Genomic DNA, 25,375 nt, shown 5'->3' on the forward strand with positions numbered 1-25,375 from the left:
GTAAGCCATGCAATCAAAGAGACGCCTTATAAAAGATTAACTGTAGCTGGCACCATTACAAGTGTAAGTTTCTTGCAATTCATTAACACTCGTGTTATTTAAAGCAATGGTAAAGCCAAAAACCTTTCAATCAATGAACAAAGACTGCAGCAAAAACACAGAAAATATTAAAGATGACCCAGCTAAGTTAAATAAATACCAAACTAATAATAGCCAGGGGAAAATATGATTAAGGGGCCTACACAATAACAAAGGGGGGTTGACAAAAAATGGTACAACCCCTCCCTATCAGTATGCGTGAAGTTGAGATTTACACAGACATCTGGTTGCGCATCATCATCACCCTTCACCAATATAGGGTGTAACCAAGGTTCAAATTTGGGGAGCAAATCAACAAGACCACAGGGCTTCTAGCTCAAAATGTTCACTGGTCCATAATTGTTTTAACAAGACCCAAATCAAACTGAGAACAAAACTTACTGTCACACTTTATCATGCATTTAACTATCAACAAGTATTAGGACATCTAACTAAACTAGAGATTTATCTCATTTGTCTTTATGGGTATACTTTATTACTCAATAGAATTTAAATTGAATTTATCAGACTCAAAGTCAACATTTCAGCATTATTTGTTTTTGTTCAAGATGTTTCACACTCAAGTATTAATACTTATTATCATCTAGTTTTAAAAGCACAAGACCACCCAACTTGCGCAGTCAAAAGTTGACTGGCCCAACAATGAAACTACTAGCCTTTGCAAAGAAATGAAACAAAATACGGTATGCTTTTCCACAATCTCAGCAATTTTGTGAATGGGACAAGATTAAAACCTTTGAAAGTATCACATATTTATGTCATGATATAAACAAGCACACTGTATTCTTTATGTACTCACAGGTATCCCCTTTGAAGACCACCCCAAGGTCTAAACGCAAGGAGGTAGGAATTGCAGGACACACATGACCACGGCAAAAAAATTAAACTGACTCTCTGCAAAGAGGCAGCGGAACAACCAATTCCCGCTCAAAACTCCAACGTCATAGTAAAAAACGTTTACTGCAAGCAGTTTCTCGACCAACCGACCCTCAACAGTACACAGTACACATTGATCGAGGTAAGTTACAATTTTGTTAACTATAAGAGCATAATTACAATGTGTTAAATTCCTCAATTGTTTATTTTATTTAAACACCGACAGGCACAGTGTATAGTGCCCATAAACACCGACAGGCACAGTGTATAGTGCCCATGAACACAATACAACAAATACACACAAGTAAATATTTCGCTGCAAAATGCTGCCATACAATGACAATTATAGAATCATATCCAAAAAATACCCTGCATTATGATGAACAATGCCTGTATATGCTCACAACTTGACATCATGAACGATGCAATATATAGGCATCTAAATGTAACATTTACAAAAACTTCAATGTATCACCACACCATCTATTCACCTATTGACCCCTTACAACATGTAATCAATCAAACACAATACAATTGAGCTACTAATTTCCCAATTCTTGGAATGCTCTTGGTACTCTTACGCCCCCCCCCCCCCAAAAAAAAAAAAAAAAAAAAACTATCCCGATAGTACTTACTACTATTAGAATTCAATATTCGCACAAGTACTACTCAATAACTCCTATCATGTTATCTCTTTACAGGTTGTTGATGAGTCTGACACAAGGGTTTACGGAGAAAGAGAAGTAAGTTTTGACATCGGACAGCGTTACATGTTCGCCCAACCTTCATTACAAATGATCATACAGGACTAAAAAACATTGGGAGAAAAAAACAGTTTGAGTAATGAATACAACTTCTTTACTTTGGATCTCACAGTAAGAACATTTAAGATTATTTTTCCAATTTTTCTTGTGACTCCAACGACCGATTGAACAAACATTTGTACAGGTTTGTTATTTAATGTAGATGATGGGTCACATCAAGTATACACTATTTTCACAATTACCAATGTTACAAATGTGTACTCTCCCACTTTCCAGCACTACATTATTAGTTTAAAAAGAATAAAACCAACCTTTTGACGTTAGTGTGTGTATATCTTGTTATGCATTATGTTTCTCTACTCTCCATTCAGTGTATACTTACACCTTCATACGGATGAGAGCAAATTACACTACAAGGTTCATTCCACTCTTCTCCTCACCAAAGTAAACGTAGAAAACTTGGATGAATTCCAGCTCCTCCTACCATTGACGATCTCAGTGACACATACTGAAACCCAGAATGAGAAGGTTGTTAGTGAAGTGAACACTTTGTAAGTGTGCCAATTAATCAACCTTAAACATGTATACTTTAAGCCATCCATGTGTAGACCTATTTAGTAACAAACCTGAAAACTCTGTGAATGCAAAGCTATAACAACTAGTTCTTATATAGCGCATTTCACAATAACGTATCAATGCGCTTTACATTAGTGCCCTGGTCATTGGGCCAATATCATTCCTTTAATCTTTCAACGGGGGAGTATACAGCCCCGAGCTGCTGTGGCACTCTGAAGGCTTTTTCAAACACAATATCAACCTCTACCCTCGCAGGTACCCATTTATACCCCTTGGTAAAGAGAAGCAATTATAGTAAAGTATCTTGCTTAAGGACACAAGTCACATGACCGGGATTCGAACCCACACTCTGCTGATCTCAAACACAAGAGCTTGATTTTGGTGCTCTTAGCCACTCAGCCACGACACGCCAAAGCTATGATACATTCAATAACAGTTTGAATTAGGCAATTAGGCTTATATTGTCAGTAACCACTCTTGACTGTGTGGCATTTCACCTGATTTGTGGATAGCCACTGGGCACTACTACAAATAAAGACGAACACCAGGTCCATTAACAGCGTCCAGCCACCAGCCAACATCATTACCATGCACTGAAGACTGACTATCACACAATTGTTGCCATTATATACGTTATCAATAAATAAAAAAATGCCGAAAACAACAACACAAAACGCACCAAATTTAAAGGAAAAATTGTCATATCCTGCGACCACTTCTGACCTCATTCTACCAAAAGGAATATCTCATCTACTCACTAAATTCAGTACTATTTCCACTATTTGAATCAAAAGTGATGGCAGGAAACACAAATGTTTCCAATTTAATTTTTGGTTTTTCTTTCATCAAACGTTGTTGTACAATTGTTCAAATCATGTTCAAGGTTCATAGACCTTACAGTTGTTCACATTTGCATGGGCCATTCATCTCTTACACATTTATTTCAATATTAATTGGATATTTGCAAGAACCACAGACTATGAATTTTGACATTAGCAGAACATACACAAAAACCATTTCCCACATATTTAGCTTTGTTGTTCACACGTACATACATGACATAGTTATAGTGTATTAAGTAGGTAGTACTACTGCTACTATTTACTTCTCTCAGTAGTAGGCAAGTAGACTTCCAACCTTTGTCCTAACTACCTAACAACCACAAAAAAGGCACAAACTTTACAACAACAATTGATTTGACAGTATGTCATCATCATGCACATCACTACATAACTACCCCTTACGTTCTATACAACATTACTCTTGTTAAAAGGACATTTACTCACCAGTTAACACAGCCAGTCTTTGTATAAATCATATGTTCATACAGTACGCCCACGGTAAAGTGATCAGTGATCAGTGTTCAAAACAGCATCTCAGTATCACTCATCAGGTCATAAGTCAACATTCCTCAATGCTGGTCACGAGTGGGCGATCTTCATACTGATAAAACCAACGCCGTTGTACTTTCAAAGGACAACCGACTTTGCAAATGGATAACTCTCCAACATATCAACAAAAAAATGTACATTTTTTTTTAAATAATATAATCCAAACAAAATATAACTTTTTTTTATTTGTTTTCTTTCTTCTGCAGGCCCGGTGACGATGAACAAGTTGACTAAAGGATATGAGCATTTTTAAGATCATTTTTAACACTTTCACATATGATTTTTACTTAAATTAGAAAAAAGCACTACAAAAATTGAAATTGTATTCATCCAAGAGCCCCACATCAAATGCATGTATTGAATTTCCCATGAACACCTCAAATTACAACCTTTTCCAACACAACAATTTTATTGTTATTTATTTATTTGTTTTTTGCCAACTTTATTTTTCACAAGAGTGTTGACAATACAAACTTGTTCTTTTGTCTAATAATGTATAGGTTTTTTAAATCATTTTTTACATTCATTTTCTATCGCAAAAGGGTTCAGATCCTGAGATGACTAAAACTGAACTGAATCTTCTTCTTTTTTAAACAGTCTTGCTAAAATTGTAATTGTTGATCCAAAAGTGCATAATTTATTGAATTTCCCATGATTGCCTCAAATCACAGCCCATATCCACTACAACAACTTTTTCCAAAGCTTTCAGTTATTATTTAGTTAACATTTTTCCATCTGAATTTATTTATTTCTTTATTTGTTTTTTGAGAACTTTATTATTTACAGGAGTTTTTTTACAGTATGAATTTGTTCTTTGGTAAAGAAATTGGCAAGTCTAATAACGTAAAGGTTCTTTTAAATATTTGTTACATTCACTTTTGATCACAAAAGGGTTCAGATCCTGAGTGACTTAAATTCAACGGAATCCTTACTTCAAAAAGAAGTCTTGCAAAAATTGTCATTACTTTCATCCACAAAGCATTTATTGATTTCGCCATGATAACCTTGTCAAATTACACCTCATGACCACCACAACATTCCCCCAGCCCCCATTTTTAAAGCTTTGGGTTATTATTTATTGTACGTTTTTCCATCTTATTATATTTATTTATTCATTTCTTTATTTTTTGACAACTTTATTATTTACAGGAGTCTGTTTGCTAAAAAAATTTGTTCATTGGTCAAGAAATTTGGTATGTCAAATAATGTCAAGGTTTTTTACATCATTTTTACTACTGAATCTTTACTATAAAAAAAGGCTTGCACAAATTGTAGTGGTGTTCATCAAAGAGTGCATTCGATTTATTGATTTTCCCATGATTGTCTCAAATCACAGCCCATATCCACAACAACTTTCTTTACATGTTAAACCTTTTTTGAGCTATTATTTAATTAATTTGTTTACCTAAATTTATTTAATTATTTATTTTTGATAACCTTACTATTTCCAGGAGTCTTTTTCACATTACAAATTTGTTCATCGTTAAAGAATTTGGAATGTGTCTAATAATGTCAAGTTTTAATGGATGATTAAGTAGTATTTATAACGCCTACCACACACAATTATCTGTTGTAACCTTTTTGTTGTAGAGTTCAATAAAGTTCTTTTCGCTTTCCACTAAACAATTCTTAAAAGCTTATATTTTCTTTTGCTTTCTGGTCAAATTGCAGGGACTATCAACCTTACTTTATAAAGCCAGTGCAAGCGTCAAAGTAAAACTATATTGTGACTTATTTTCAGTAATGCTATTTATTATACAAGATTTAAAAAAAGAATTCTAAGAGAGGTTAGTAGTTACCTTGGCAGCCAATTACGTTCACCTTGTTTTACACATTCTTATACCATGCTGCCAATTATTTACTTTTTGTAAGCGTTACGCGTCACTTTTCCGATTAATTTTTTCAACGTGTATACAAACCATACAAATGTCACCGTTAAACCGGACGAGCGGTCGGTTTACCGTGAAACCTAGTCTTGGTTCCAAGACGCTCCAGTTGTGTAGTCACGAAAACCTAATCTCTATCTAAACCGCTATCACCCCACGAACCACTCGCCACTAGAGGGCGCTATCATTTCTGTAACCGCTATCACAGCAGTTTGTGGTGTGATAGCGGTTACAGAAATCGTGTACAACCGTCACAATTAGCTTACTTACATGCTAACTTCATTGTGAAACCTGTTCCTCGACAGAAGGGGTAGTTCACTTTCCCTTACTACCTTGTGAAACCTTTTCCATGATATGATGGGTATTTAGCTTTACGTACTAACTTGTTCTCTTTTAGAATAAGTTTCAGAATTAGGGTTAGTTTTAGGTTTTGATACTAGGCACATACTGGCACATTGGTCTACCACTTAATTAATCGTGTTTTACCGAGTTAAGACCCATAAATATACAAAACCCTTAAAAAAGGAAGATTAAGAGATAAGATAATAAATGAGCAGACATTCCAGTTGAATTGAAAGCAAACCTGTTCTTCGGAGTGAACTGTCTCTTAAGAGTTCTACGGCTAGTAACACTAAAGCATTTAGTCAGCTTTTGCCGCCTTCATCTTATGAAGCTTTCATTGTGTCGAACCCCTCCCCCCTTCGATGATCAATCCTCCCGTCCCTTTACTACAGTGATAGAATATTAGTGAATATTGTCCCCCCTCCCCGTGTCCCAATAAGTCCCAATATTCCCCGATCATATAATATTATTTAAAAAACTTAAAACATGAAGGGCATTCCATCACACATAACAATCGTTTTGGAAAGAAAAAAAATATATCCTCCACTGTTGTTTTCGTGGTACGAATTCTGCTATTTTCTTTGAATTGGAATGATGCCACATATGAACTGACATGACTGATGCCCTATAATTACCTCTATTTGTACAACCTTTATCCAACGTTTACACAACGTTAAAGTACAACTTATATTCAACGTCGCAAATGTAATGTTGAAACCTAAGCAGTGGCATATAAGCTTCCAAAGGGAGGTGGGAAAATTCATGAGCCTGATTTTGTGAATAATGTTTAAAATAGTTGGAGTAACAGGCGAGCTAGATCTAGAGAGTGCTGCAGTTGATCACAGCCCACTAAATAGAAATGCATTCTATCCAAGAGCTCAATCTACATCGTCAAGCTACAGTAACAGGCGGAAAATGCTCTGCATTGTAACATGCTCCTAGAAAGCGTGGTCTATAAGATGAGGATTTTGGTTATACCCAAGCAGAAGAGGAGGCGGAAACTACAACTGTTGCACCAACTATTCGATAGGTGACTGTGACACGTACAATGTTATAATGGTAACTTGCAAGCACCGCCTTGTGCATTTGAATCAGAGGCAAACGAAACAGTGAAACAGAGCAACTCGTCTAAATGGGGAAATCACAGGGTTGGCAAAATAACTGCATCCATAGCACACGATTGCGCCGCGAAAGTCAATGATTCAGAGGAGTAGAATCATGGGGTATGGAGGAAAGATCACATCAAAATCACTAGCATTTGGGAAACAAAGAGAGACAGGAGCCAGAAAATTCTATGTAAAGAATACAAAGAATAATCCAAAGCATTTCACATTTCTGAGACCGGGGTCAACATTCGTACTGGTATTTCATACTTGGCTGGTTCTCCCAATGGACTCATCAAATGCGATGAGACAATGGGCCGAATAAATAAAAACTGGCAATTACTTATCAAGTGAAAGGTCCAGCATAAGCAAGATCAATAAGTGAGAGATCAGACATCAGTAGGTAAAGGCAATAACTACTCGCAGCACAGTACAGATGTGGTGGTGGATAGTCACAATTAAAGAAGAAGAAAGTAAGGTAAAAACACTCCTCTAAATAAATGAACAAAATTGCCACTGGGCCTGCGTCCAACTTCAGCCATTTTACTAGGGAAGAGATGTATCCACCACCGCTCTCAAACAGAAAGTCCACACTTGGCTATGCTGCCAGTAATTTTTATATACCACCAAAATCTGGGCGAAAATCTGGGCGGAAATTTGCACGGTGGGAACTATTGTTACACACCTCAGGCCATGTTTACTTACAAAAGAAATTGCAATTTGACCAATTTGGATGTCTGTCTGGCTGGCTATATGTTTTTCTTGGAAGCAAATGTGAACAACAGAGGGCTCTCTCTCTCAACATATATTTTAGGAGTACATGAATGAAACTGATTTTTGCAAGGTTGACCAAAAGAGGGCTCTCTGTCAATACACAAAAGCCAAATGGAAAGTAAACATAAAATTTAATTAACAACTTAGTAATTGTGTAGCACTATTCTCTTGTCTACAGTCCAATTCACTCACATGGAATGAATTGGATGCTTAGTACACTCTACGGTAGCTGAGGTATTACTACTATGTGTATTAATGTTAAAGAGATTAATTCATGTCTGTTGTGTAAATTTCCCAAACCCATATCACAACTTTAACAGGTTTACCTGTTAATAAAAGACTCCCCCACAACGTCACACGTTCATGTGCACTCGAAAAAGTAACTTTCGTTCTTGGTATTATATGCCTAATATCCAACCTATTTTGTTCATACCTCGAGTTCATACAGTTCTCCTGCTTTCCATATGCGTTTCTTTGCAACCTCTTCAGGAAATAAACTTTCTCTGTAGATTGTTCCGAATTTTGTATTAATAATGAGGTTATACAGATCAGTTTCACCAAAGGCGGCCGACTACAGATCCATGAGAAATAGTATACAAGAAAGATGGTGGGGTCTAAACTTACTAGCAATGTGATTGGTTCATACATTTTAGCAAAGTAAGCAAGCATCAAGAGGGACGTCTGTATAAATTATATCTCATTTTTACTTAGAGTAATAAAACACATGTGGATGAAAATTACTGGGTCTATGTTTCTGTAAACTTTGTCGTTTTCTTTGATTGCAGTTTCAGTCTCTCAGAAAGATGAGGTTTAACTTGCTGTAATGATACACTTACGTTGCAAGTAGCTCTAGCCTCTTCAAAAGATGTTGAAGATTACAGTAAAATCTGTCCGTACTTTCTATCCGTTGGATCGATTTTCAGATATATTGTAATGAAAAGCCCTTTTTGTTCTAAGATCTACACATGAGTTTTAACAACTCCAGTCGATGGATAGAGACAGCATGTCCGAGTTCACTGTTCCAAGTTGAAAAGCCACTGAGAGATGTCTGCAGATAGACAGATCTGTACACTCAGAAAACAAATGGTAAAAAGAGGTTATGTAAAATAAGTTGTGTAAGAAACTACCTAACTTAAGTAAAACACGGCCAAAAATAAATACTGATTTGTAATGTAAAAAAAGCTATACATATTTTGAGAGTAAATATTGCATTTAACCATAGTTATGTAAGATTTACCGAAGTAAAGAGAAACTTTACATGGCATCGGTAGGTCTTACAAGCGACTGTGAAAAGAATCCGGTGTTTACATGCAAGTTGTGTTTTTTCCCCGTGTGTGTGTGCACGCGCGTACGTGTCGTGACAAGTTGATGCTAAAGTCAGTATACGCATGGAGGAAGGAAATCCGTCAGTCCATGCAGTCATGGAGTCGTACAATCTCGTTGAGCAAAAGTTGCAGGAATGGGGTATTTGTTCCTTGATTGAAGTATTAAAAGGTGAGTTTCTCAAAAATTGTTACGATCTACAGTCATAATATGCAGATGTCGTATTATCATTTGTTAGTTTTTACAACTATTTCGGCCAACATGTTTGCCCATGTTGCAACACGTTACAACACACTTGCCCAGTTTCAGGCAGTGGGTCGAGTTAGAACAAACACAAATTTTCAGCACAACAACAATGTAGGCTGGCGTACTTTCGGGGAAAGTCAAAGTACGCCTAATGTATGATATTAAGCTCAAAAGAGATTGGCTGTTGCCAGCTTGGTGTGTATATCCCTTGTGAGAGTTTGCCGAGTTCCCTTGATGGGAAGATCATTCAAACAAACAAACAAACCTTGGGGAATTTTGTGCATTTTATGACTAAAGCATAAACTTGTAGGAGGGTCACTACCAATAGAGGGCGCCCTCGCGCCGCATCACTCATTGTGGTTATGGTATATTTTGAAGCAAGGTCGAGTTGGTCGCGTGGTGTGTTGCGCTCAGTCTAGTCTGGTGTAAAACATGCGCAAATGCATAAGCTTTATTGATTGATTGATTTTCAGATACACATAACATAATGGCTGAGTTTTCCTGGTGTGATAAATCAGTAGCTCTTTTTTACCGTACAAATCAAAAGACTTGGCCTAACCATTTTATACTCTTTCTGCAGAAGAGGGGATCGACGATGAGGCATTCCCTTTACTGACCAACGAATCAGCCAAGGAGTTGATTCCCAAACTTGGAACCCGACTGAAGTTCATGCAGCACCATCAATGTGAAGTAAGTTTTGGCGGCCGCCCCGATTTTTTTTATTTTTTTTGCTATTTAAAAAATAACAATAAAAAAAAAATAAAAATAATGTAGCTCTTTTTTACCGTACAAATCAAAAGACGTTTGATGCTTGCCACAGTTCTTTGCAACAGGACGTAATGCCACACACAGAGAATAGTGGAGCAAAAGCAAGAATAACTCTTAATTGGAAAGAATAATAGTGTTTCAAAATGGATCGCACAGAAACACACACAGAATTTGAGGACATACAGAACATACTCATAAAACCATAAAACCATCTTCAAATACGATAAGGCGGCCATCTTGAAAAAAATAACAAAATTTTTTAAAATAACAAATAACAAGGACCTCCCTCACCAACTTTTTCAAAAAGTCGGGACGAGCAACATGTTATTTATTTTACTTGGCCTTATCACATTAAATTGTAACCCTTGAATTGCACATTCTTTAAATTTAGACACAGTTCACATTATTTTGTTTTCCTTTCTGTATTGAATTACAGATTTAGCTTTACTTGGTTGCATCAAATTTATTGGGAAGGAGTATGAATTCTTTCACATGCTGTAAATGTTTCACAAACATTCCAGGAGGACTGCAAGGTCTTTTCATTCACCTGAAGTTTGTTCATCTGATTTCAAGTTCCACAAGCACGAAACTTGTTTGTGCTGAGCCAAACTGCAATAAAACGTTTTGGTGTGGCTCGACATATAGACGACATTTACGACAAACTCATAATGAAGTAGATGCTCATGGCGAAAGAAATTTGGAAGACCACCAAGCAGAGCCTATATATGAAAATGATCCTGATGATGTAGACCTGGATGACAATATCCAAGAACCAAGTGAAAACATGGATATAGGGGATATTAAAGATTCTGTGGCTGTTTACATAGCACGTTTGAGGGCCACAGCAATCCCTGCTACAGTTATTCAATATGTTATTGAAGAATCAAAAGAACTTTTAGAGAACATGGTTGGTCGGGTGTCAGAGAAATTGTCCCCATTACTCACAGAAGTAAGAAACGGTTTCAACCAAACAAGAGAAATGGTCAGTGATGCCGAAAATGTACTTGAGGAAACGAAATGCATATTTGAAGCCCTTAAAACTCCTCACAAGCAAATCAAGTATTTAAAAGAAGCTGGTTTCCTTGTTGAACCTGTAGAAAAACAGCTCGGTACTGTTTTCAAAGTATACACAGACAGACACACAGGCAGAAACAAGCAAAAACAGCACATTCAATCACTTCAGTATGTTCGTCTTGGAGAAACAATGGAGTGTTGTCGAGTATTTTGCAGGAGAAAAAGTCAGACGAAGACAGTGTGTTAGAGTCATACCGAGATGGGCTTTACTTTCAGGAAAACTTCAACAGTCACACCAATGACAAGTTTTTACCATTTCTACTTTACTCGGATGATTTTGAAACGGCAAATCCCCTTGGTTCAAGGAAAGGGATCCACAAACTCACAGCTGTTTATGCTTCTTTCTTGTGTCTACCTTCCAAATACCGGGCTAACCTTCGCAACATAATGTTGGTAGCTTTAGTTCCTGCACAATTTGTATCAAAATATGGGATGGATAGTATCTTGTCGCCAGTAGTTCAGGAATTAAAGGAGATTGAGAGAACAGGATTACAACTTAATTGTCCGGGTGAATATGTCGGCTCGGTCAAACCAAGATTATTTCAGGTGATTGGAGACAATTTGGCGCTAAACACAATGCTTGGCTATGTAAGTAGTTTCTCAAGTAACTACTACTGTCGAGTATGCAAATGCATCGAATTGTTGCAAGAAAGCAAGGGGTGGAGGAAATACAACTTCTTCGAACACAAGAAAACTTTGCCCAAGATTTAGACACAGATGACTATTCTGCAACAGGCCTAAAAACAAATTGCATATTAAACTCCCTTCCGTACTACCATGTTGTTGACAATGTTGCTTTTGATATCATGCATGACTTCTTGGAAGGCATTCTTCCCCTAGAGCTGAAATTGGTCCTTGGTCAACTACTTGGAAGTGGTTGTATTTCCCTGGAGACATTAAACAGCAGAATACAGTCATTCAACTTGGGATATACAGACAAAAAGAATCGTCCAAGTCCCATAACTGCGTACCAAGTTGCACACCCTGGGGGATCCAGTGGACAGAAGGCTGCACAGATGCAATGTTTAATGCTATATTTCCCACTGTTAATTGGGGACCTTGTGAATGAAGACTCTGAACATTGGGAACTATTTGTATTGATACTGCATATGTTCAAGCTAATAAGTTCTCCAAGGATCACCAAAATGGGTACATATCACCTGCGCGCAAAAATTGAGGAACACCACTCTCTGTTCTTAAAACTCTTTCCTTAAAGAAACCTAACACCAAAGCAGCATCACTGCCTACATTATCCTCGTGCTATCAGATGTCTTGGACCTATGAGTCAATATTCGGTCATGAGAATGGAAGCAAAGCACAAACAACTCAAGAATTGGGCCAACTCATCCAATAACTACATCAATGTCTCAAAAACTCTGGCAAGTAGACATCAACAAGCTCAGGGGTTTGAGTTATTAATGAAGCAGAACATCGCAAGCCATTCCATGGAAATTGGGTCTCAAGTAGTGGTCAAGGCTTCATCATTAATGGATTGTGAACAAGTGTGTGCTGGTCTTCATTGCCCTCCGGAACAAGACCTTGTGATTGCAAATACTGTCACTATATCTGGGTATATGTACAGGGCAAATGTCATAGTGCTTATGAGCTGGGATGGAGATCCAGTGTTTGCCATCGTTGATCATATTATCACCACCACTACTGTGCTTATGTTGTTCAGGAATCCAACCACCCTGCTCAAATTATTTCCCCAAATGACTTGTATGACCATAAACCGCTTCACATGGTAAAGAGCTACAATGTAAGAACTCCTGAATGGTTTATCGCCGTACGCTTCAAGTTAGCCTAATGGTCACCAAGTGTCACATCATCAAGGTGTGTGTTACATGACAATTCATGACCTAAAGGGGCTCTGTCGTCATGACAGCTATGGCCATTGGCTAGACACTGAATTACGAAGTCTCACCAAGTTGCATGCTGCACACACACTCGCTCGATGATGGTCATGATATTCACATTAAAAGATAATGTTGATGGTGCCTTTTGGTGTTGTAACGTTAATGTACGCATGTGGTAACTTGGTGAGAGCTCATGTTTCTGATCAAGAAACAGCCAGACTCAAAGAGTTTATAGGCCTAATACATGTATATAAAGGTCTATGGGAAGTCTACCATGATGATTAAATGGACCCTTATTTTTGTGTCAATCATTTACCTATTTAAACTTAAGTAATGGTTTCAAGTGTGCATAAACTGGAAAAACTGTCAATTTTACATGGTTTGGTTTGGTTTTAAATTTTCTTTTTAGTATGGGACTCTTCCACTGTCATTTCAAGGACTTCATCAGTTTGATCTTGACAGCTCTACTACAGTAAGCGAAGGCTCAACATCGACCATCTTAATTGTGCCAGAGACTCCAAGCCCTGCAGCATCCACTTCATTGGACAGTTCATCATCCCTGAGCCAGATTGAACATGAGGATGAGCTGGACATTCAGAAGGACTCAGATGAAAAGCCAAACAAGTCACAGGCTCTACCAAGGCCATATCCTCAAGATGCATTTTTTGTAAGTTTGCTATTTACAACAAGATGAACTGTTTCCTTTGTTTCAGTGAATGCACTTTAAATTTGAAATGCATCAGGTATGTCTCAGATGTAGATCCAAAAATGCATAAATTGCACTATTTTCAAATGTTCACCCTAAATGGAATGATTTTTTTTTTAAATGTTTATATTAAGTGCATTTATGAGAAGAAGCACAAATACTGCCGGTTGTAAGTGCCACAGATTCACATCATTGAGATTTTTACCCACACATCAATGTATTGTTTAACATCCTTGTAACTGCTTCCTAAATGTAAATTAAATTGATGGGAGGCGCTAGGGGGCTATCGACAATACAAACATTCTTATGAACGATTTCATTCAAAGCAATGTGTTTCAGAGAGAGAAACATAACCATTCATTCCATAATTTAGTGTGTAAACTGCAAGTGGCATTAATTGTCAGGCATCTACATTTAAAATCATTACAATTCCATGCAACAAGGGTGGATTTTTCTTGTTTAATTGTTGGGTTGTTTGGCTGTTTATTTGTTTCATTCACTTTCTCAAGTCTGATGGCTGATTGTGCCAAGAGTTCTACAGGTTTCTCATTTCATGCACACATCTGGTGAGATACACCAACTTAGGAGTACAGTAATCAATGATAAGGGCTCTGTGAGTATAATATGTAATCCATAATGACAGTGATTCTTATTTTTAATTATTTTTTTAGGATGTAAGGCAGATACTGATGAAAGACCAAGCTGGGCCTAAACTTGTCAGTCGCATCGACAGAACCACCTTTTTGTCAAAAAAGGACACAAGGGAGATGGTGCATACATTATGTGCACATCTTGTGAAGCATCACGGGAGCAGGTAGATGAAGCATTTTTGTTTTCTTTCTGTCTAGCATTTTTTGTATTTATTTTTTTATTGCAAATTTTTTTGTTGTGCATCTAAAATTAAAAAAAAGTATGTTTACTGACATCCACATAAAACACATGAAACAAACATGGTAACTGGAGTTTTACAGTTTTGAGAAATGAGTAAAAATGTTAATGTTGAATAAAACTATTTATTCTAAAAATAAAACATATAATTTTAAGTCTATTTTTTTCATTAATCTTGTTTGACCCAAAAGACTAATTGAATTGAAGTTTCCACATTATTTTTTTATATATATAGTGAGTTACATAACAATTAGTTACCAGTATTGAAAATAGACAATGTTGTAATGTGCTTTAATCCTTTATGCAGTGTTCTGTTAGTAACAATTAAAAATGTTCATTCATGTTTGAGCATGAAAGTTTAGAATCGCACAAACATTACCTGATTGTCTACTATGAAGTTGGGTATACATGTATATACAATACATGTAATCATACAAAGAAATACATTTTTCTTTGTATGATTACATGTATTGTATATACATGTATACCCAACTTCATAGTAGACAATCAGGTAGCTACTTTTGTTTATTTATTTTGAAAATGCCATTTTTTTAAACTATATATTACGTTGTAGTTAAGATTCAGAATGTAACACTTGATGCGACATTTATTTTTGTGGTTATTGCAGACCCTCTTCTTTTCTGAAGTCTGAAATGGCAAAAGGAATAATTAATGCCTTTGAGTTCTTGAGAGACCCCCAGGGGATAACTGGATATGTAAGTATGACACTGAACACCTTTCCAGGATAAAAACTGAAGGGGCACAATTTAACCAGAAATCTTGTCACAACTTTGCTTTTATGAATGCTTGATGAATTCGCATAAAAAATACTAGTATGTTTTTGAGCATTTTGAATTTTTTTATAAGTACACTCACATCATTAAAAATGTTTTTTGTTTGTTTGGCATCACCACACCTTTAGGTGAGTAATGATTTGTTAGTTTTCTTGGTAGTTTGGAATGCAAGAATTTCAACATCTCTGAATGTTGTTCACACAGTACATGCATGAACATGATCAAATCCCATGTCTCCTAAGTAATTTCAGAAACAGAGGGCTGAAGAGATGAGTATAAAGATTATTTTAATGACCAATATTGCATTTCCATTATACCACAGGAGACTTACTACTGCAAGGGCGCATCAAAAGTTCCAGCTTGTGGAGCTATTGAGGATAGGATTTGTTATCTGAGAAGGCTGGAAAGAGTGTCTGATTGCTCTCCACCACAGCCTATAAAAAAGAGGTGCACAAGAGATGAGAGTGACTGGTCTGCTCAAACACAACAAGGTAATGTAATTTCCATAAAAAACACAAATCAAAAGGGTTGTTCTCCTTGTCAATTAATTTAATTATTATTATGGAAAACCATTTGAAGAGAATGGTGACAACCAACTTTCTCTTTTTAGTGCATTCTTACTTCTACATGGCCTTAAAAGAAGCAAGTTAGTCTAAAAATGTTGTAGAAAAAAAGTTTTAAAAGCGAGATTTAACGAAGAAATTTTGAAAAGCAAGTTTTAGGATAGTGCTTAAAATGAAAGTTAGCATACTCTAAAAATCACTAAGTACATTAGTTTCCGATAACAATGAAGAATTGTAAATCAAATGGGAATTTCTTTTTGAGGTTTTCTAAGGCGTTCAAAAACAGTAAAACAGTATTCAGTAACACATCTTTTCACCATTGAAATTTTGTCATTTTTAGCAATTGAAGAACCCACTCAGATGAAGCAATGGCTAAAGTGTAATACATGGAACGACGATGCTTCAAAAGTGCAGAAGTACATGGAGGACACGGCAATGTATCGCCATCAGTGGATATTTTCGAAAGCAGACCAAAGAACCATGGCAGACATACTAGAGGAGTTTCCTCGATTGTTAGACCCAGGGATGGTAAGCTTTTGGTTAAGTAGTTGATTTAATTTTGATCTCATCATCATCGTCATCTTCAATATTATCATTATTGTCATTACAAAGCAATTATAAACCAGATCCCACCCACCCTAACCAATGTTCAGAGGCAAAATATTGAAGAGGTTGCTTAAAGGCAGTGGACACTAGTGGTAAATACTCAAAATAATTATTAGCATACAACCTTACTTGGTAATGAGTAATGGGGAGAGGTTGATAGTATAAAACATTGTGAGAAACGGCTCCCTCTGAGTGAGGTAGTTTTTGAGAAAGAAGTTATTTTCCACGAATTTGATTTCGAGACCTCAAGTTTATAATTTGAGGTCTCGAAATCAAGCATCTAAAAGCACACAACTTCGTGTGACAAGGGTGTTTTTTCTTTCATAGTTTTCTCGCAACTCCGACGACCAATTGAGCTCAAATTTTCACAGGTTTGTCATTTTATGCATATGTTGAGATACACCGAGTAAGAAGACTGGTCTTTGACATTTACCAAGAGTGTCCATTGTCTTTAACAAGCAAAGATCAATTTAAATGTTATGATAAATTTTTATTTCAGATAGAACAGGATTTTAAGATACTGCATCCGACTGCCGAGGGCATGTTATATTCAAGATGGGCAGACATCAGTGAAAAGCTTATGAGCTACATAAAGAAGAAGATTCCATCTTGGCAGGCAAAGGTGTTCAAGAATGGCGAGGTTGCTGTGGAAGAACTTTCATCAGGTAAATTTTCTTTCGTACATCCTTTTTTTTTAGCCCATATAATAATGAACTTTCTAATTCATTTCAGAAATTGAAGATTGGTCTTCTTTGAAGCCTGTTGTTTATCTCGCTAATGCTCAGCTTTATTTAGACATAATATTCTTTCTACTCTTAGCCTAGTCCAACTTCCAATTGTTTTGTTTCAAAAAGTAGTAAAATCGTTACCATAGAGCTTACAATACTGAAAAAGCCACCACCTATGGCTTAACCCTTGTACGTTTGTGTGCATAGTTTTTCCAAAGGACCAAATCTCATGCCTATTTTCAACAAAGTTAGATACAGCAGAGTTTATTAATTTTTCCCTTGACAAGGGGATCTTATATAAATTTGGATGTTCTTGATCTACTTTGATATAGCAAATGTGCTTATATTTTCTATGTTTCACAGATCAAAGACAGAACTTGGCCCTATTTATACTTCCAATGCTCTTCCAAGGTCGAAGAAAGATGGAAAGGTTTCGTTCGAAGAAGCTTCCTCAATGTTCATTGACATTCAATCTGTAAGTATGGAGGGTTAACGAACACAGGTTTAAATTTTGAGTGAACAAAAATAAAAGTAAACCAAAAAACATGTCTTTCTTTGTGATGGGGTCAAATCAGAAACAAATGTAGTAGAATCCACAATCCACAAAATGCCAATTTAAATAATCTTCAACATTTTGAAGAAGTAGGTGGTATTCTTGCTGCTGACCCCTGAGTGGGTAGTGACCGTTCAATGAAAGTGTGTATTTGAAGACTTGACTATGTCAACAATTATTACCTGTATTTTCATGCACATCTATTGTTTCATTGTATTTTCTCAAGGAACATACTGGCTTGGATCAATATCTCAAGGACATTGACGCAACCACAAAGTCACAGCCCTTCATTGTCATCCTAGGAGGAACCGCCTTCGATCCACAGCAAGTATTCCTGATCTTTGAAAGACGAGCTCTTGAAATGACCTCCTTGCTTAAAGCTGTTGGCATCTGTTTTAAAACCTACTTCATCTGCGATCTTGAATACCAAGATGGTTGTTCAGGTGTCTTGGAGTTCATGCAGTCTGTCATTTTTGGCCTCAAAGGAAACATCAAGGGGAGTGACATTAGGGAGTTTAGAGCATATTGATGTTATAATAAGTAGGATTGATGTTTGGTTTCTTGTCAAAACATGATCCAAGGTGGAAAAGAGTCAGGAGTTTTTGTTTCATACTAGGTTGTAAATTACTGGACTACAATTTCCTTGGTCAGGGGGATATTGGGGGGGGGGGGGGTAGATGGGGGTTTCTGACACAGTTTTTTCTAAAGGGAGGCATCTTCAAACTTATTTTCATTAGTTGTTTCTACAATTTGTTGTTTTCTTGGAATGGGTGAGCAGTTTTTGATGAAATGTTAATCTCGCACTTGTATTTACATCAGTGGTTGTAGTTCAAAGACAATACCTTTTTTTCCTTGTCATGGGGGGAGGGCAGTGTTTAGAAACCCAAATCTCACAGTTGCTTATTTTTTATACTGTTGTTTGTCAGACAATACTTCTTCATAGGGGGCATTTTGGCATTGTTATTTTAATCATTAGCTGCTTAATCATTGGTCTGACATCACTATTCTATGCTGGGGTGGGGGGGGGGGGGTAAGTGAGTATTAAGGCCCTAAATCTCATACCTGTATTTTACATCAGTAGCTGTAGTTTGTAAGACTATTATTACAAGTACCAATTGTTTTGATTGGGGGAATCAGTGTTCCGTAACTTACACCATACCAGGACCTAATTTCAAAGAGCCGCTTCAGCAGAAAATATTGCTTAACAGTTGTCTGCTAAGCAGAAATGAGCAGGATACCAGTCACAAATTGTACATGTGACATGTGTGTTTGGCTGGTAACCTTATTCTGGTAAGCATAATTTTGTTGTGCTTAGCTAATTTTTGTGCCTAAGCAGCTATATGAAATTTGGTCCTGTATGTAACACCAATGGATGTATTATAATTTGCACAACTTACTATTTATTTTTTGGAAAGTACTTTCCTTGGTACAGTTACCAGTTGTTGTAGTTCACCAATAATAGTTTTTCATTGGTGGGTGAGGAGACGTTGTGGCTAACTAACTTGTTTTAAGTGTTGAACTTGTATTCCAATCAGTGGTGTAGTTTGTAAGGCAATACAAATATTTAATAGGGGCATTAGCAATTTTGTTTGGGACCTTTTATCTCACACGAGTATAATTTGTATCAGTGATAGTGATTTGTACAAGAGGAACGAAGGGGGAGGGGCTAAGGATGGGAAATGAAGTCTCACCTTGGTATTTTACATCTGTGGTTGGAGATTGTGATACAATACATTTCCTTTGTTAACCATGGAGGTGGCAGTATGAAGGAACTCAAATTTAGTGTTTTTGTAGGTGGTATAGTTTGTCAGACAATAATTTTTTCATCGGGGATGGGGAAAACTGGGAAAATGAAATTTCACATCAGTTGTTGTAGTTTGTAACAAAGTAATTTTTTGATGGGGCATCTGTATACCTCAGTGGGTGTACTATAGTATGTAAAACAATATATACCTTTTTGCAGATGACCGTAGGGGGTAGGGGTGGAAACTTAAATCTCAAACTATATTTTACATCAGTGGGTGTAGATCCAAGACAATATTGTTCCTTGGTGGGGTGGGGCTGCAGCTTTGAACTTAAATCACACTTATTACAAAGATTGCATGGTTTGTTTAACAATACACATACCTTTTCCTTCACTTATTAATGGGGGGGGGGGCAGATAAATTTGGGAACCTAAATCTTACAAGTGCTTAACATCAGTGTTGTAGTATAATGTGAGATAATATTAATATTTTTGATATGTAGGGTATGCTTTAAAAACTATATGGGTCAAGGACAGTTTAGGGGACTGAGATCTCACCTTAAGGTATTCAAGTTAAAAGAGTTTTATTATTTTGTTAAGATTGAGTTTTGTAAATGTTTATTGTTTGATGTTCAGATTTAAGATTTGTTGATATTTTAAAATGTGCGAAGAGTTCTGTTAAAAAAATGTAAGCTTAATTTAGAAAAACAATTATACTGTTTACCGATCAAACTATCAATCAGAAATAAATAGTTTTAATAGTAAAACTCATGTTTCTTTGCGTGTCTTTAATTAACAGCAGAGTGTGATTTTTTCTCAAACGTTTAGACGGGAAAAAAGGTACAATTTACACACAATCCAAGTAAACATTTTACCTAAACAAACAGTAAAATAGTAATAATTACAGAGCTATAAGGTTAAGTATTTACCCATAAAAAGGGTAACGCGGAATAGTTTTACATGTAATAAAAGTATAATGTTTACACAATCAATGTGTAAGTTTTTACATCGTTTACTTAAAATTTAGGTAAAATATGTTTACTCCTAAACGAAGTAAGTTTGTAGGTCTTTGTTGTGTAAGTTTTTACCGAGCAACGAACTAGTAAAAGTTTACCTAACTGTTAGCAGGTTCACCCGCTGCCTCTAAAACGTGTTTTTTTTTACACAACTTGTGTAAATATTTTTCTGAGTGTATGTCAATTTTCAAGTTTGTATTACTCGAAACTCAAAGCTGTATGATTTCTTTGTAATATCCATACAAGTCTGTCAGCAAAAGGGCATGGTGGTGTCCAAGGGATGCATGAGTGACACAATGTATTAGTTTTTCTATCGATTAGAGAATGCATACCGGAAATGATTTTATTAACAATTTCATAATGAGAATCACACAGGGCATAACTGGATCTTACGCCATCATTATCGTCTAAAAGATTGTATGAAGTATATCTCAAGCATCCATCGGGAACAAAGATATCTTGTTTTTACGGCCTTTTTTCTTGGTTAAAGTTAACATCTTTTTGTTTGTCTTGCTACGTTTCGAATGCATGATTTTGCAAATGCAGTCAACTTTAGATGTGTTTGTTTTTTATTCAAACCAGCATACCATTTTTTAATTGTTGCAAGATGGACAAGTCTTAAAGATATTCCCGATCGACCACAACGGGCACATGGCACACAGTTTCTTTTTCCACATGGAAGAGTTTTCGTCGACGACGAGTGTTTGTTCCTTGGTGTGGGTGATTGCTGGTTAAGTGTTGATTCACAAAATATCTATACATGTAAACCGAGAGTCGCCATAAACATAAACCAATGAACATTGCAACGGACCGTATAATAATTTTCCTAAGTCAAAAGTGTCCTTTCATTATATTTTTTGTTTAGTTAGGCATATTAGGCATATCACCGCCCAACAGCAATACTCCTGCATTATGCACCCCTCACTCGTTCCAGTTTGATTGTTTATGTTTGGACGACAACTTGGACCCCTTCACAGGACCATCGATAACCGCTTTCTCCTAAATATGTGTGGTTGCCAGCGCAATGTCCCAATTATGTTTCTTCAAAGGGAGCCGTTTCTCAGAATTGTTGTATGCTATCAACAGCTCGCATATGCTAACAATTTATTCGAGTAATAACCCAATGCAAAGCATCGGTTACAACAAGTTATTTTATACACATTGGAGATAGAAGATTGGCTTACCGCTGCATATTCCATGCCACTGCTCCCTTCATTGGCTCGTAAATTGGCCAACATGATTTGTTAATGAAATCACACATACTTAGTTCATACGTACTTCCGGGTTTGTGTTCGTATGCTGTTGATGTGTACTAATGTGAACTATTGTAAAAATAATAGTTTTCATCACTTATTATCTTTAAAAAAAAATTAACGGGGAGCAGTGGCGTCTGGCTTCATAAGATTTATAAAAAGTACATCTTTAAGTTATCTCGTTTTACATTCCTCGAATTTCCCTTGGTGTAAAAAAAGCTAGTGTTATTTTATATGTATTACCCTATTTTTTCACTTCGCGCCCCTCGCAATTGTTGTCGCATAATTTCCTTACTGAGCCTTAATTCCTCCAGGGCCATATGCGTTGTGATGCTGACTTGATTTTGTGCATCTGCTTATTGCACAGTACTACGAAGTTTGCCTACCAATAGTGTCTGTTTATATTACATTTGAAGTGTTTATTCGTTTTATAAAATTCTTCTCAAGACTTGTTTTTAAAAGAACACTCCGGACTGTTTATCAATTTTTGACCCTGCCAAAAAATAACGGCCGTTCAAAACTAAACTTGTATTTGGATGTACCAACTAGATGACTTCTTCAGCTGTAACTGTTCATTAACAGCCTTCAAGTGGTAGGCCGGGTCTTTGGTTGGGACGTCTTGTACATACATGTATTTGCTCTCTAAGCACTTGCTATCAGTTACTTTTTCAGCATGTACAGCTATAAGAAGAAGACATCTCTCCAGGAGTCATATCGTCGCAGGTTTCACGAACCGACGCGACGGATCCCACAGAGGTGAAAGTTGATTTGGAAATAATCGCATTTTATGTTGGTGATCTTTTAATTGCATTTTTTGACAGACTTTTTGTTATCGGACTTACCCTAAATTGAAGTGTATGAAAGTTGATACCTCAAATTATGTAGCCATTTACTTACTTTCTTTAAAAAAATCACGATTAATAAGAAATTATCCAACAAACCCAAAGGACACTTCGTGAAAACTTACAAACACACAAAGCGCATTGTGCAAGTTGCCCGTATCCAAAACGTCACTTCGTGAAAACGTTTAAACACACATCACATTGCCAGTACCAAAAGTGTCACTTCGTGAAAACGTTACCACACACAAGCTGCGTTTCCCGTACTCACAGTGTCACTTCGTGAAAACGTTACCACACCCATACCGCGTTGCCCGTACTCAAAGTGTCACTTCGTGAAAACGTCACCACACACTATACCGCGTTTCCCGTACCCAAAGTGTCCTTTCATAAAGGCAGTGTCAGTATGTCGAGTTGTCTCGCACGCATAAGCACACGTACCCACATACCAGCTTCCTCGCATTCAAACATTGAATTGTGAAAACCGGGTTGGGGGAGATAATGAGTCGGTTGTCTTTTGTGATACCAGTTCTAAGAACAAAATACATAAAAATCATAGCACGGGCTGCCAACATTCTAAAATTGCCATGCCGGAGACTGTACTAGCACCGAACGGAGCACAGCAGTGGGAGACTGAACTGCACAGGGGAGTTCGGTGGAGGGGGGGGGGGGGGGGTAATACCTTCCAGCCGGCGCCCACAACGACAGTCTTTAAGCTCCCGTGACCCGTTACCACGTTCGACATAATACCTTTCTCAGTTTTGGTGCAGGTGGGGAATTTTTTTTTCAGGCAGGAGAATGCGGGAGGATTTTTTTCCTAGGTCTTGAAAATCATTGGTACATAGTGGGAGACTCCCGCCCACTTAAAAAAACAAAAACACTACATTTAAGATGTATTACGGAGATTTATAATCAACAGCGAAGAAGAAAGTGCTACGAACAGTTTTGGTGGCTATAAAAACCAATAGTTTTGAATTCCCTATTCCATAAACACATGAATACAAAAACGAAATGATTCAAACACTGGAACACGGCATAGACTGGGGTGGGGAAATTAAAACATGAAATGTGAAGCATCTTTTAACAAAACAAATCTAACTGAGTTTTCAACAGTTCGTGTTTTTTTTATTTATTTTTACTTCATATAAAACGATAACAACAATCACAGTTAAATCACAAACTCCAAAATGGTTTAAATGTAAATTCATTTCTCAATGTCAATTCATTATCTTAACAAATTCATCAGTTTAACACAAATTGCAGTAATATTAATTATTTATTTATTTATTTATTGTTTTCCTTGGCCCAAAATGTAATATATAAAATCACTGAAAACGGCAATTCATCAGTATTGTATTAAAAAAAAAATGTTCAGTCACAAATATGATTTAAGTACAAATTCATTTGTTTTGTAAAGTACAGTATCAAATAAATTATTATTGTAGGAGGTCTTCAGATGCTTACTGGAGGTTGACCTATACTATTGTTACAAATATTCTAGGCAAGAGCATTTTCGACAAAAGATGTTTTCTTGTATTTCTTCACATTTTTAATTGATAAAATATTTGAAAAGGACAACACTGTTTCATGTTAGGCTATTTCAGGTTGTAATGGTACTAAGCAGAGAAATTTAAGGTGAGTTGATAGCATAATTAAAAAATGCAAATACATTTGTTTAGCAGACCTGGTAATAGGATAGTTAAAGGTGAAAACAATTGGATGAGTAATGTATCTTAGGGTCATATCACATGGGGTAACCATTTTCAGGCAATCTCCAAGAAGAAAAAGCATTCACTTGTCAATTTTCATATAATTGTATTGGGGACAAAAATGTCCCTTGCACTACTGAAGTGCTTCTTTTGCATGCGGCACAGTTGGTTGCCACAAAGTTGCCTGTAGAAATAAAAAAAAAATAACCCTGTGTGACAAGGTCCTTAGAACAGGGACCGTTCGATATTCCGAGAGCCCATTAGACCGACAGTTTAATAGTCTGACAATTTTTAATTTTTCTCATAAAAAGCGTTCAATAGTCAGACAGCTGATTAGTCCGACAGGTCAATAGTGCGACAATTCTTTTCTTTTCTTTGCAGTCCGACAGCCCATTAGTCCGACAGCTGAACAGTTCGACAACTTCTTTTTGCTCATTAATTTTAAGGCCTGACTGCTTTTTGGTCCGACAGCTCTTTGGTCCGATGGCTAAATAGTCCGATAGCTAAATAGTCCGATAGCTCTTAAATCAGACTAAAATGTTGTTGGACTATTGGGCCGTTGGACTAAAGTGGAGCTGTAAGATTAAAGAGCTAACAGACTATTGTATTCTATACAATATTCAGCATGCTAACTTGGCAACACTTGGAAAGGAAAGGACATGTAGTTACTGCTGAGGCTATGGTAAAATGTGAACATTAACAATCGTGTTTCAAAATAAAAAAACACTGAAAAGTACATGCACTTATTTGAATAGTTGCCCAATGAACCGTTGTCACCACTCCATTCAAAATTATTCAACAATAGACCTTTTATCATGGCGCAGCCATCTTGAATTTCTCCCAGTCAAATCCATGTAACCAAACCAAGGCTTGAAGGAAAAAAAGCCTGGTTCCCTTT

Source organism: Asterias rubens, chromosome 14 (genome assembly GCF_902459465.1).
Source record: "Asterias rubens chromosome 14, eAstRub1.3, whole genome shotgun sequence".
NCBI classification, from domain to species: Eukaryota; Metazoa; Echinodermata; class Asteroidea; order Forcipulatida; family Asteriidae; genus Asterias; species Asterias rubens.